This window comes from Notolabrus celidotus, chromosome 19 (genome assembly GCF_009762535.1).
Source record: "Notolabrus celidotus isolate fNotCel1 chromosome 19, fNotCel1.pri, whole genome shotgun sequence".
NCBI classification, from domain to species: domain Eukaryota; kingdom Metazoa; phylum Chordata; class Actinopteri; order Labriformes; family Labridae; genus Notolabrus; species Notolabrus celidotus.
The window spans coordinates 5,995,275-6,009,503 of record NC_048290.1 but is presented as its reverse complement, the minus strand read 5'-3'; the positions used below and the strand labels follow the sequence as shown (position 1 = coordinate 6,009,503).

At 39.7% G+C, this 14,229-nt stretch overlaps 1 protein-coding gene across 2 annotated transcripts in view; it reads left to right on the top strand.

Annotated features, from left to right (window-relative positions):
• agpat2 (1-acylglycerol-3-phosphate O-acyltransferase 2 (lysophosphatidic acid acyltransferase, beta)) overlaps positions 1-14,229 on the top strand; it is a 35,074-nt gene that overhangs the window by 1,636 nt on the left and 19,209 nt on the right. The gene's annotated exons all lie outside the window — the stretch shown is intronic.

The following is a 14,229-nucleotide window of genomic DNA, read 5'->3' as shown; positions in this document are numbered from 1 at the left end:
CAATCAACCCAAAGACAAAGTATCAATGTAGAACAGAATATCTACATAAATACAAAAAAAGATTAATAAGAGGAAGTAATATTTGAAACGATGATGGAAAGAAAAGAAGGGAAAGTTTAAAAAAGAAAAAAGAAAAAACAGAATATTTATTTTTAAGTTAGGAAAGTAGGGAGAGTATGTTTGTAAATATGCATTAAAAATTCATATCATGTTACCATACACATACCAATATACTCAAATTCCTAATTATACACATAGGCACATGTGTATATATATACATATTAAAGAAAAAAAGGGACTTTGTAATAGTGTATCCAAACATGCTTCCCATACTCTGACAATGCAAGATAAGATAAGATACTACTTTATTGATGAACAACAAATTCAGTTGTTGCAGCAACCCAGACACAAGTACAATCAAGAAAAAGTTCCAATTAGTAAAATAAAATAAGTAAAAATAAAATAGATAGAATTTAATTTACATACATACAATGTTACAAATGGAATTTAGATAAATACAAATGTTAAAAATGGATTAAATAGTAGTTTTTACAGGCAGTATTATAAATGTTCAGTTGTAACAGGTTGACATAGTGTGATTATGGTTGTAAATGACAGAGTAAGCACTATAATAAATAAATATGGGAATATAATATGACCATAAGTTGTAGTAAACAATAATAATGTAACATAACATAATATAATATAGCAAGAATTAGAGTGAGTTCTGCTGTAGTATATATTTATCATAACAGTGTACCAAAACATGCACCTTATTCTTGAAATACACATATCAGTGTATGTTTTGTACACATTAAAAGAAGTAGAGAGGAAGTATAGCCCCTGCTGTCGATACGCGCCACGGTAGCATTTTTCGACGGAACACCCTGTGACAGCTAGCCTCCGATAGCATGCTAACTGGTCTATTTTGTAGCTCCAGGCTACAAAATCACAGCCACACCACAGCGCCAGGAAGTCTCCACGTTACCAGTGTGTCTGACAGTAAAAGACAAACAGGAGATAAATGAATACATGATGCATTTTAATCATACACATGCTAACATTAGCCCTCTTGACACATTGGCAGGGGGTTAGCTGAAAGCGAGAGTGTTAGCATAAACACTTGCTTAGTGCTCAGCAGACCATGTCAGGTTATGTATTAGCTTGTATTCCCACTGTGAGTAAAACACTGACAGCTTCAGATAACGGTATGTATGTGCAGCATGTATGAAGTAAGTCTGCTAACTTCACTTCCCCCCCCTCTAGTTGAATTCCTGTGGTTAGCAAAGTTACATGACTTCAGCTCACACACGTCTGCCCATTGAATCTCACAAAGCTGAGATTGTTTTGCTTGATTTCCCACCTTTAAAAAAAAAAAAAAAAAAAGAGCAGCTCATTAAAAGGTCCAATTATTTTGTAATGCATGTGAGTTGTCAGTCAGTCGGTTTAAAGTACACTCCAAAAATGCAATCCAGCATAACAGCCCTGCAATAAATCCTATCTTTATGATGCCTTTAATACTTGACAGATAGAAGTGTATAACTACTAGTATTGCAATACAAGTCACTCTGATTGCACATACTTAATGTGCATATCATTTAATTTGTTAATATTAAGTTTAAAGAATGAATGTTTTTGTTTTGGGGGTATGAACTGCTTGTCTTGAATACAATAACTACAAAAAGCAGCACAAACCTATAACTCAATGCATTGTCAAAACATACAGCTTTGTTGTAGCTTGGAAATATCATAGATAAATAGTTACAGAAATGTTTCCATGCAATGAGGATGATCAGATCAGATCAGAAATACTTTATTTATTTAGTCATTAAAGTTGCTCCTATACACAATAATTAAGAATATCAAATAATATTAATAGAAGAAGTAGTTAATAAGATATAAATACAAATACAATTTAAATAATGATAACAAAAGTATGTACAGAAGACAGAAAAGCTATGTAGAAAATAAATGGTTGAAGTCCCTGGAGATCAGGAAGTGTGTGCATCTTAGTGTGCAGGAATAATAGATCAAACCATGTTATAATGTATGCATGCAGCCAGTTTGACTGTTATGACTTCTCAGAGTAGAAATAATCAGAATATTTTGTGTTTTTATTTTCTATTAACAGAGTATCAAGGTTTGAGAACACACAGTAATAATAATAATAATAATAATAATAATAATAATAATAATAATAATAATAATAATAAAGTCAGGAACCAAAAAGTTGGTGGATTTTATTTCAAGAATTGTTTACATTGAATATTTTTTAAAAACTGTCAATGACTGCTTCAGAATTTCTAATGTTGGCTTACATTTTTCAGTTTCTTATGTAAATATTAACCTATTGGGGTAAAGGGGCTTAACATTAGAGACACAAACTTATATATGTTTTACTCAATGCATTGTCAAAACATACTGCTTTGTTGTAGCTTTGAAATATAATAGATGAATAGTTATAGAAATGTTTCCATGCAATGAGGATGTGCATCTTAGTGTGCAGGAGTAAAGGATCAAACCGTGTTATGATGTGTACTGTGTGATGCATGCAGCCAGTTTGACTGTTATGGCTTCTCAGAGTAGAAAAAATCAGAATATTTTGTGTTTTTATTTTATTTTAATAGAGTTTACGCATAACAACAACAACAACAACAACAATAACAATAATAATAATAAAGTCAGGAACCAATAAGTTGGTAGATTTATTTCAAGAATTGTTCACATTGCACATTTAAAAAACATTCAATGACTGCTTCATAATTTCCAATTTTAATTTCAATTTTCAGTTTCTTATGTAAATGTTAACCTAGTGGGGTAAAGGGGCTTCTTAACATTAGAGACCCATTTGGATTGCATACTATTTAAAGCAGGGACAACAGCAGGCCTTGAATGGTGTGCATGGTGACTTTGTAGGAATGACCCGTTGACCTAACCTCTGGAGGAAATATGTTATTTTATTCTGGTCACCCACACTGACCAGGTCAACTGATACCTACCAGGATAGAAATGTAGTACCCCACCTTTGGTCTCGTGTAGCTGGAGAGGATCTTTGTTGTTGTGGTTAAACCTGGACAGTGAGGACAGATTGCCTGACACAAATGACTGCATTCCAGTAATTACCTTGAAGAGGGGAGATACCAGATGGCCAGAGGTTCCCCCCTGGTTAGTTAAGAAACCCATCCTCAGTGCAAACTCATGGCCATGATATGCTGACGCCAGCCCTGTCACTTACAACCAGCGCACAACCCTGCCTCGCTGCACTCAGAATAACTGTTTTGCAGTCATGTTAGCCGTGGCGGCGGTGTCATGTTGCACCGGTGTGCCGTTCTGTCAGCTCAAAGGTTATCTGGACCTGTTGACTGTGACAAAGCGGCTGAAGCAGGGGTCAGACCTTGTGAATGAGGGGGTGAATAGCATTTTACACACTAGCTAGCTCTGGCAGAAAGAGTCCTGTGATTCATGAAGGACAGAGCAGTCTGTCACAGACATTTGCTGTCAGACTTGCTGCACAAAGGACTCAATTCTGGGGGGTGACTGCTTGGCTCACAGCTGACATGGAGGACTGGAATGTAACACAGTGAAACTATGTTAAACAGGCCTCAGCAGTAAAAAGTATATGGAACTCATCCAAGCTGTGTTTATCGTCACTGCTGGGCTTACATTTCCGGTAACAGTGGTCAGCAATTTAACCCTTTGTAAAGGGGGCTTGAACTGTTTGTTATATGATCTCAAATCAACATTGATATCTCTTTATAAAGGCAAACAAGAACCCCAGACAGAAGACAGACTTCCTCTATATTTATTATTAATCACTGTCAGCGCTGTCATTGATTCGGAGGTTGAAAGTAATGTACGGTATGCAGACTGAAGAGCCTTTGTTTACATTTTTCCCTGGCTTGGTTTCCCAGTGATTAGTATGCTAGAAAGTTAGAAGTAGCTGTAGGATATTTCTCTCCAGAGAATACTACACATGCATGAACAAGGCCGACTCAGAGAGAGATTCAAAAAGACAAGAATTTACTGGAGAAATGAGCTGTGATCCAGCTCCTGAGGAAACCAGACAAGACTGTAGATCAGTGGTGCCCTCCTGCCCTGAGTTTGCCCTCGTCCTCATAGACAGGTTTGTTATAGTCTGTTTGATTTAGGAAATACTTTGTGAAAAGCTGCAGTGTGAAATCAATCAGGGGAATGCATATATTGGGAAATTAGGGCCAAGACTGAATCTAACAGTTTCGGCTGAAAGCTGTTCTAGATGTTTTTCTTAAATTAGTTGTGATTTCATATTGTTATGAACTCCCCCATCTAGGCCACAGAGACAACTTGATCTTTATTTAAACAACTTGAAAAGAGAAGAAGTTTGTCAAGGTGTCTTTCTATCAGTCGCTTAAGATGTGAGCACACAAACTAGATAATCGACTGGATTTGAGCCCTACTCCCTTCTTCTGACAAAATTTAGCGAATGCCTGATTATCAGAAGTTTCTATAGAGGAAGACGATCACAGTGGTACTGAATTGATATCGTACAATTCAAATAGAGCTGGGCGATATGGAAAAAGATGTTATCACGGTAACATTTTTCATATCACTCGATATATATATATGCACATTGGAAGGATTTCACCTGCTGTGGGCGGACAGGATACAGGAGAGCAAGACTGAACTAACTGGTGAAGAAGGCCAGCTCAGTCCTGGACCCTGTGGAGGTGGTGGCTGACAGGAGAATTATGGCCAGTCTGTCGTCTTTGATGAACATTTCTTTTCTATATATATTCTTGTTGAAACTCTTGTTCTGTACACCTTTTTGTTTGCTGCTGTAACTCCATGAATTTCCCCGTTGGGGGATGATTAAAGGATTATCTTATCTTATCAATAATTATCAAGATAAATATAAAACCATTATTCCACTCAAATTTAAAGTCAGATTTTTGCTCCGATTGAAGACGGTTTGTTAACTTGTATTTGAAATTTAGTTCCCTGATAAGCTTCTTGAATCCATCATTTTTCAATCTCTCTATCATTAGGGGACAACTAGTGTCTGAGGCATATTAGGCCCCCCTCCCCCCTTCCAGTAGGCGGGTGTAATTGCAGATTTAAATATATTGAATTTGATCAAGCATTTGTTACATTGAGAAAAATTATATCTCGATAATTATCGTTATAGAATTATCGCCCAGCCCTAATTTCAAACATGTTCGGCTAAACACGCACTCTTGACTGTCACGTGAAACATTAGATAGCTAATCAGGAAACGAGCTGACTGAGGACGGAAGCCCAACAAACATAGCCATGGCAGCGATAGTAAACAGGAAGCATAAACTTAGATGGACATCAAAAACAGAGCACCAACTTGTTGATTTGTGGTTACGACACTAGTGTTTACTCAACGTGTTTGGAAGAACATATCGGAATCCAACTGATGAGGAGATGGATTGAACAGGAAGATAAGCGGCTAGCAACAGTTAGCTCCTGTAGTCCGCCATGTTTGTTTTGTTTCTTGAGATTTTCAGCTTTAACAGTCATGACTGTGGTTGCTGGGGAAATTAATCTCTCTCTGTGTGTGTGTGTGTGTGTGTGTGTGTGTGTGTGTGTGTGTGTGTGTGTGTGTGTGTGTGTGTGTGTGTGTGTGTGTGTGTGTGTGTGTGTGTGTGTGTGTGTGTGTGTGTGTGTGTGTGCGTGCGTGCGTGCGTGCGTGCGTGCGTGCGTGCGTTTACCATATTATTGTACACCAAACAGTATAAGAACAAAACTGTTAAACTTTGGGTCTCTGGGTCTTTTCAGATTCAGACAACTTTATTGATCCCAAGAAGGGCAATTCATTTATAGCTTACCATACAACAACCATACAACATTTAACATCTACAACACATCCATCATACATGCATGCTACAAGTAACAATCAATCAATCAATCTTTATTTGTACAGCGCCAAATCACAACAAACGTTATCTCAAGACGCTTTTACAAACATAGGAGGTCTAGACCACTCTATGTCAATATATATCTAATCTATCAGAATATATATCTAAAAAAGAAATGTTCATCAAAGACGACAGATTGGCTATAATCCTCCTGTCATCCACCACCTCCACAGGGTCCAGGACTGAGCTGTCAAGCACCGGGTCTGTACATGGGACTAGAGGGTCTGTGGAGGACAGCATAAGTTAATGTAACAAATAAATAACAGTAAAATACGACAACGATTAAAAGACAATATAATCTCTTGTCATACCAATGTTATTTAAAATGACTAGAAAGACTGCCGTCTGAGTTAAAAGCCTGATAGTAGACGGGATAAAAGACTTTGAATACCAATTAGTTCTCCTCACGGGTGCATAAAAACGGCGAGCTGAAGGCATCAGCACAAACTCGGTACGAAGGACATTTAAGGGCTGGCCGATAATGTTTTTCGCTTTCTTCAGCGCCTGGTTCTCCCAGAGAGAACACAAGTCTCTCTGTTTAATTCCCTTAATCATGGAATCATGGTTTTCACAATGATTTTAAGAATCTGGGGACCTGGTGGCTTAGCGGTCTTAGTGTATGCATCCCGTATATAGTCCTTGTCACAGCGGTCGCAGGTTTGACTCCTGGCCTCGACCATTTGCTTCATGTCTTTCCCATAGACTGTACAAATAATGGACGTAGTATCCGTGACGTCACCCATCTGTTTCTGAAGCGCTGTTTTGAGGCCAATCATCGGCGGCAGCCATATTGGAAATGTTGAACTCAACCGAGCGAGTTTGGCGTAAAGAGGCAGGGTTTGAACCTCCTAGCCAACAACTTCCCGCCTGTCAATCAAGTCAGCTGTGCCTCTTGTAATGGAAAACTCGTCATCTTAATATCTTAGAAATTGCTGCGTTATAAAAAAATTCACACCCCCCTTACAGTGTGTGCAGATAGAGAAATGAGCTATCCAGACTACACTCATTTTTTGTACCAGGCTGTTAACATGTTTATTTCTGCTGTAAAGATCGGCCTTTTTTCGAATTTGTGTGTATGTGGTTTCCTGTACTTCCGGAGCCGGCCTGAAGCGGTTTTTAACACTTCTGCATTGGCTTCAATTATCGCGGCCTTAAGTTGCCGCTTGGTCTTCCTCTCTCTCACTCAATGTGTCACTCTCTGCTTCCCCAATTTCCTGTCAAAAATACAACTTTAAGAAAAACCAAATGTAAGAGTCTTTCAGTGTGAGCCAGGCTTCACAAAACAAACAAAGATCTCTACATCACAAGGTGTACTACTTTTCCAAACAGCCCCCCCCAGCTCATTTAATTTCTGGTCAGCAGTGGGACAAACAGTTTCACCTGTCACTTGTGTGAATGTCCACTCTAAGCTGAGGCTCCAGCTTTAATTATCAGGAAGGATCTCATGACAACAGATAAAGGAGGGTTGGTTTTCCCTCTCACAATGGCATTCACTGAAGTTGATTAAAACGTAATGGAGTTTAACATCAGCCGGAGACGACCAGTGTAGCTGTCTGTTTGACCGAGCAGTAATGTTGTCACTCAGAGGGCGACTAATTATGAATGAAGGAACCCTCTGCTGTGTCATTCTGATCCTGTGACCCTGCGCCTGTTTCTGTTTGTTGATACAGCTCGCGTAAGGACAACAGGTCAAGCTCACCACTTATCCTGGAGCAGACTTCAGGTTGGATTGAATCACTGCTTTTGTCTAATCAGCCTTAATGTCTTTATTCTCTGCAGCTACAAAAGGGAACGTTTCAGAGACATCTAATGACATGAACCGAGGAGAGAAGCTCAGTGAACCGGCCATAAAAAGAATCCATCCAGGGCCATTCATTACATTTCCCTTTTAACAGTCTTACAATCGCTGCAACACTGGCTGAGTCATTGCGTAACCAGTTGCACAGGACTGAGCGTGCTATCACTGTACTGCTGTGATGCAAGATGACCTAAAGACTATTCAGGTTTAAAGGTTGAAGTCGTTTCACTGTAGTGTGCTGTATGTGCAGAGCAAGGCAAGAGTAGTTTGAGTGAGCCTGTAGTGAGAGAAGATTGCGTTAGGAGTCAGGAGAGTTAATCAGCTGTCTCGTGTCTTTGATTAAGAGACAAAGAGATTAAAATCACTCTAATATTCTCACTTTCCTCCAGTTTTGCTCATCAAATCAGAGATAATTTGATACGCTCCTTAGCTTTAGGGGAGTTCATTTTGTGTGTTTTTTTAGTCCACATTGTTAGTTGTGACACATCATTCATCACAACATTTGACTTCCCTTCCTATTTCCTGACTCAGGCAAACACAACTTGAGCCCTATGCCCCATTTGGCATTGGAAACCAGAAGTGGTATTTTGTTTGTTTGTAGCCATCTCCCCTCAACAAGGCTTTATCATAAACTACAGCCAGATGGTCCATGGACAGCAATTACAAATAAGTGGTCCCATCTTGCTACCAAGGTTTATTGCCGTACTTACCCGCTTTCACCAGTGTGTTCAATTTCTTGTTACATTACATTTCCAGAAAATGTCTGTTCCTTGGCAGTAGCGTAAGTAAATATGGTGCCCATAGCCTGTATAAATAATGGACGTGGTATCCAGTAGTGACGTCACCCATCTGTTTCTGAAGCGCTGTTTTGAGGCCAATTGTCGGCGGGAGACATATTGCTGCTGTCGAGCGATTGTGATGTAAAGAGGCCGGCTTTGAGCCAATATTGAGTAATCTCAATATCTTCGAAATTGCCGCGTTATGAAAAAATCCCACCCCCACCGTACAGTGTGTGCCAATCGAGAAGAGATGAGCTATCCAGACTACACTCGTCTTTTGTACCAGGCTGTAAACATGTTTATTTCTGCTGTGAAGATCGGCTTTTTTGAATTGGTGTGTATGTGGTTTCCGGTACTTCCGCAGCCGGCCTCAAGGGGATCCTTGATGAACTGCAGTTTTTAGCACTTCCATATTGGACTCCCATTGGACTCCCTTGACAGTGCCCTAGCTCTTTAAAGAAGCGGTATAATGCTCATCTTGTAAGCTTTATATTGTCCCTCTGATAGCTTTGTATTCACTTTACATGATTTACAGAAACTTTGAAAGTCCCTCATTTCAGCCTCTGTCTGAAACGCTTAATTTCAGCCCCCCCAGCATTCTAGAACCTAGCATTCAGGAGCCTCCTCCACTGTTGCCACTCAACAAAGTCATATTTCTCCTTTTAAAATGTCAATTTTACCCTTTTAAGGATATCCACCAACTTGTGATGTCACAAATTGAGCAAACCTCGTGTTGATCTCACTGAGTTCTCATATCTAAGCTGTTCAGAGCAGCATTCAGTCTCATGTAGGGATGAATCCAACACACATTTACCTCACACTTTGAAACTTTGCCCATATTTATTATTGACATCCAACACTTCAACTTCATATTTGTTTATAAAATAAGAACAAAGCATAAGACCACCTCTTTATTTATTTTGGCAATGAAAGAGCTCTGATAATTTTAGCAGGCAATCTTATGTAGCACCATAATTCAGCAAATTACAAAAAGTTGACAGGCCCCCCTACAACATCAGTGCATTTAAGTGCAAGCTGTCCTAAGAAGTGAACTCATCATTACTTAACTTTGCGTTTGACAAAGGTGTTGATGACAGCAGGAAGATGACCTATGGAGTTCCTAGCTGTTTTAATAGGCCTTATAAAACGTCACTTTGTTAGCTTTGCGCAATGCACATGCCTTTACTTCCCGAAGAGTCTTCTTTTACGAGAGCGGACACTCTTATAAATTCACTCTCCGCAGAGAGGATGAAGGTAAACATGCTGATTAATGTCATAATTTTTTATTTTCCATTCCTCTACAAGATAACAAGTTTATCAAGTATCAGCTGCTAACTGATCGTAGCAACATCTAGAAACATGGTATCACAAATATGCGGCTGATGGTGAAGTTGTTTCTCTTGTGCTCCTTTACATAATCAGGCTGTTGAAACTGTAAGATGTTAACTCTGGATGTTGGGATCGTCCGTCTGATTCAGGTTTCTTCATCAGCAGCTGCCCAACTTCTGTAATCAAACTATCTATGCTGCTGTCTTAGTCAGCAGGCAGCAGCAGACTCTGAGTTGCAAACACAGTCAAGATGCTTGTCTGATTCATGTGGTTTTGCAGAAGGGCCTAAAATATTTGCTTGTAATATAGTTTAAATTCTGTTTACCTGAACGCATAGAGTAAAGCACAGATCATTAGTCGTCAGTCAGAGCATCCTTTAATCCCACAGGCTGCACCTTCATGGGACGTTACTTCAGCCACATGAAAGCAAGTCTAAATTTAAGTTTCAAGAAAGATCCAGGAGGACATGACTCATCCTCATGTGACCAAACAGCGCCAGATAAAACTACAATTCCCTGCTGCCCTCATTTATAGCTAACTGCACTTTAGCTGCTTTTCAAAGAGAGTATTTGTGTGTAGTAAAAGCCCTCTTTAGTCTCTCTCTCCTCAGTGAAAGTGTAATAAAATAATCAGGCCCTACTACCATCCTGTGATGGAGGCTATTAAAATGTACTAATGGGCTTTTCAGCTTCTAGTGAGCATAACCACAGCAAGACCAATCATCATTACCTTTCCTTCCCTTTGGAACATTTAATGTGAGGAGATGAATGGGAAATGTCTGACTGTTTGTTTACTGTTGTACACACAGTCAATAACACACAGGGCCTGGTGTTTGGGTGGAGGGTGTTTTTAGAGAGGTTCACGCCAGGACAACAGGAGCAGTGCAGAGTTTTGGAGGGGATGTGAGTCACTGAAGAGGAGGGAATGTGATGAGGTATGTTTTTTTGTTTTTTGAACTGATGGTTTCTCCGGCTGACACACAAGATGAGGAGTGACTCGGTTGTTTCTCCTGACAGGGAAGGTCATTTCATTCTGTGGTGCAACATAAGCCGTGTCAGACGGGAGAAAATAGCTCGTTTGTTGTTCAAAATTTGGGTTAAAATTTTGAAGCAGTGAGTTGTAACTATACCGTATGATACCTAAAGGCTGACGCGCACCTCCTCCAAAATGTAACTACGCGTAGAATCGACACGGACCACAAGCCGTGTGATTGGTCCGCTCGGTCGGCTTGTATTTCCCGCATTTACAGCACTTCTGGGATCCCTGCTCATCAGCCGTGTATTTCATCTCCTCCTCTCTAGTCTTCATGTAATCATGTCTGTATGATAAACAGCAACATGTATCAGCTGTAGATTACTAAAATAACACGCTATGAATCGCTGTGGAAAAATAAACAGAGATGGTAGCGGGGCCGGAAGCAGGCGACCGGCTATCAGAGAGACCACATCGGCCCAGAAGTATGTGGTTCTCATGACCGCGCCAGCCCCTGCTGCGTAGGGGAGACACAGAAGTATAAATCAGCCTTAAGACTACGGTAGTCTGTTGTATTTCCTTTCCTTTTCCTGTTTTTGTTTTAAGTATTTATTATTTGGCTCGTTCATTTTCAGCCTTTTCACTTTGACAGTCAGTGGAGGAACAGAGAGAGGAAACACAGTGGAGGAGAGGGAGAGGGGCACAACAACAAATGCCCCCTGGCTGGGAGTTGAAGCATGGGTAGTGCTACTTTGTTGTACTTGCCCTTAATGATGAGTATTCATGAGACGCTCAGACAAGTGAATTATGTTCTGCAGTCAGCACATTTTGAGCTATTTTTGTGGAGTTTTCTGATCTTAAAAAATTTCAACTATCTAACTATTCCTTCCCAGCATTCAGAAGGAAGTCAGGGTCATTGAATCTGAAAATTCAGATTGAATCAAGAGGCAGTTTTTCCCAACTTTTCTTCCAACATTTTATGTTAACTGCGCGTTTAATGAAGACATCCGTCTTGGAAGTTCCCTTTCCTTTTTTTGGCTCCGCTCTAGGGTGGTCACCCTCGCTCTCCTGAACTGGAGTTACCAGTTAAAAAACTAAACTAAATAGGGGCGCTGGTGGCTTAGCGGTCTAAGCATCCCACGTACAGAGGCTATAGTCCTCGTCGCAGAGGTTGCTGGTTCGACTCCCGACCGCTACCATGTGCTGCATGTCTTCCCCCCTCTACTACCCACATTTCCTATCTCTCTTCAGCTGTCCTATCATAAAAAAGGCAAAAAGCCCAAACTAAATTAATTATTATGATTATTATAAAATTCTTAGAATTTTAGGCCTGGAATATTGGTCATATGTTTCGTCTTAACTGCAGCCAACCACCACTAGTCAGGGCTGAAGCTCTAGTTAGCAGCTATAAGCCACAATGCTTCGATATATATCTACTACCTGGATGTAAACAAGCCCAGATGGCTGATGGTGTCTCATCATGTACCGTGGCACGCTTTGTCAGTGTTCTGATCCTGAAAATGCAGATTAAGTTATATGTAGGCTTTCTGGTTAGACTGGTACATAACTACTCGACCAGAGCAATGTGAAACCAGCACCGGCATGTAGACGTTAAGGTGGACGAAGGCTGGTGGTGCTAGCTCTTCTAGTGTTAGCCTAAAAACATTGTGCTTAATTTTTTGTGTATTTTTACTGTGGACTTGTCGGTAAGTTTGAATTTGAATTTCTGTTTACGCAGAAATAAGTCGCTTCAGAACGTCTCGGGTCAGCTCTATGATTTTTGATAGTCGCTGGGGATCACCAATTAAAGGGATAGCTCAAGTGGGGTTGTGTGAGATACTTGGAAATAGTGAGCGTATTACCCACAGGGGATCCCGGTCAAGCACTTTATAGAGGAAATTCTCAGCATTTTTCTTTGCCGTCAGAAAGCCACTGTGTTACAGTGCTATTAGTGGACGCAACGTAGGTCTGCAGGCTCCCTTTGGGTCATACAGATTCAGAAGAAAGAGACCAGTCCTGTCCTGATTGTGTGATAATCAGATAATGTGAGGAATGGAGAGATAAGTAGCTGCTTGTAATGTGGCCCTAATCTGGACTTAAAATGTCAAGGCTCTCTCTCCGGCCTCTCTCATCAACAACAGAATTTAGATCGACTTTAGATCAGCTTCTGTGTTTCATATTATGATTAGGGTGAGAAATTGTATGAGTGTTACAGGGGCCACAGTGAAATGTCACTCATTCAGTGAGTGCTGAAAAAGGACATGAGAGAGGAGATCAGTAAAAAGCATGCAAGCTTGCTTAATCAGATTGTGACACAAGTCTCATCCTGAAGCTGGTTGTTAACGATCTTATGGATATTTTCCAAGTCGGGGCAGGGTCAGTGAGGGTATGTCATAACAGAGTTCAGGCCAAACTGTTATCTTCAGTGTCTCAACAGAGGATGAACCCTGGACAGACAAACAATTGCCAGGAGATATTAGTGTTGAAATAATAATGCAATAACAAGCTACATTTTCAACATTTCCTGACCTTTCAGACAAAAAAATGAACAAATGGATAATGTGTCATATTATTGATTTAAAAATGATTTTATTGGTTTAAAACTATTTATTTGGGCAGCTTAAAAAAAATAGACCCCTCTGCATGTCTGTATACTTATTTTTAATCCAATTCATATTATTTTTTTCGTATTTATATCTTACTTTATTCCTTCTTTCTATTAATATTTTGACTTTTTTCATACTGTGTGTAAGAGCATTCTGTAACAACGGAAGCAGTTCCATGGTATTAGAATTCATATTAGCACACTTGTGGGTCAAATTAACATCAAATTTAACATTTACATTCACTGCAAATTCTCAACATTAGCATTTTTACGTTGGCATTTTTTTGGGGGGGATATAGAAAATAACAGCAGCACTTGTTTAAGGTCCTCTTTCTGGTAACTTTTCTATCTCGAACAGTCCTATAACACTGCGAAAGCTCATACTCTGTCCTGGTTTGTGTTTGCTTTGTGTCCGTTTTCTTCAATTTAGTAGACGTCTCTTTCACTCGGCTCCTTTTTAACATCCCCAGTCACTTGTTTCTGGGCTGGTTTCTTCTTCTTTTTTAGAATTAACCACAAATTCAAAGTTTGTACTCTCCGAATAAATCGAGAGAAATATTAAAAAACATCCTCCATGTTGTTTTAGCAATGCTATCTAAAACTAGCTTCTTTTTTTTGCCACATTGTCAACAGGAAGAAGTGGACTCCTTATCTTTTTAGTGCCAGACTTCACTTTATGGATTGATTTGATATGATATGTGTGATCTGGTTGTTCCTGGCATTGATCTTGCTACTCCGAATTAATTACTGTTGTAATTGGCTTTTGACCAATCAGAATCAAGTATTAAACATAGCCGGGTGTTTTGAAAGGAAGCTGGATAACAA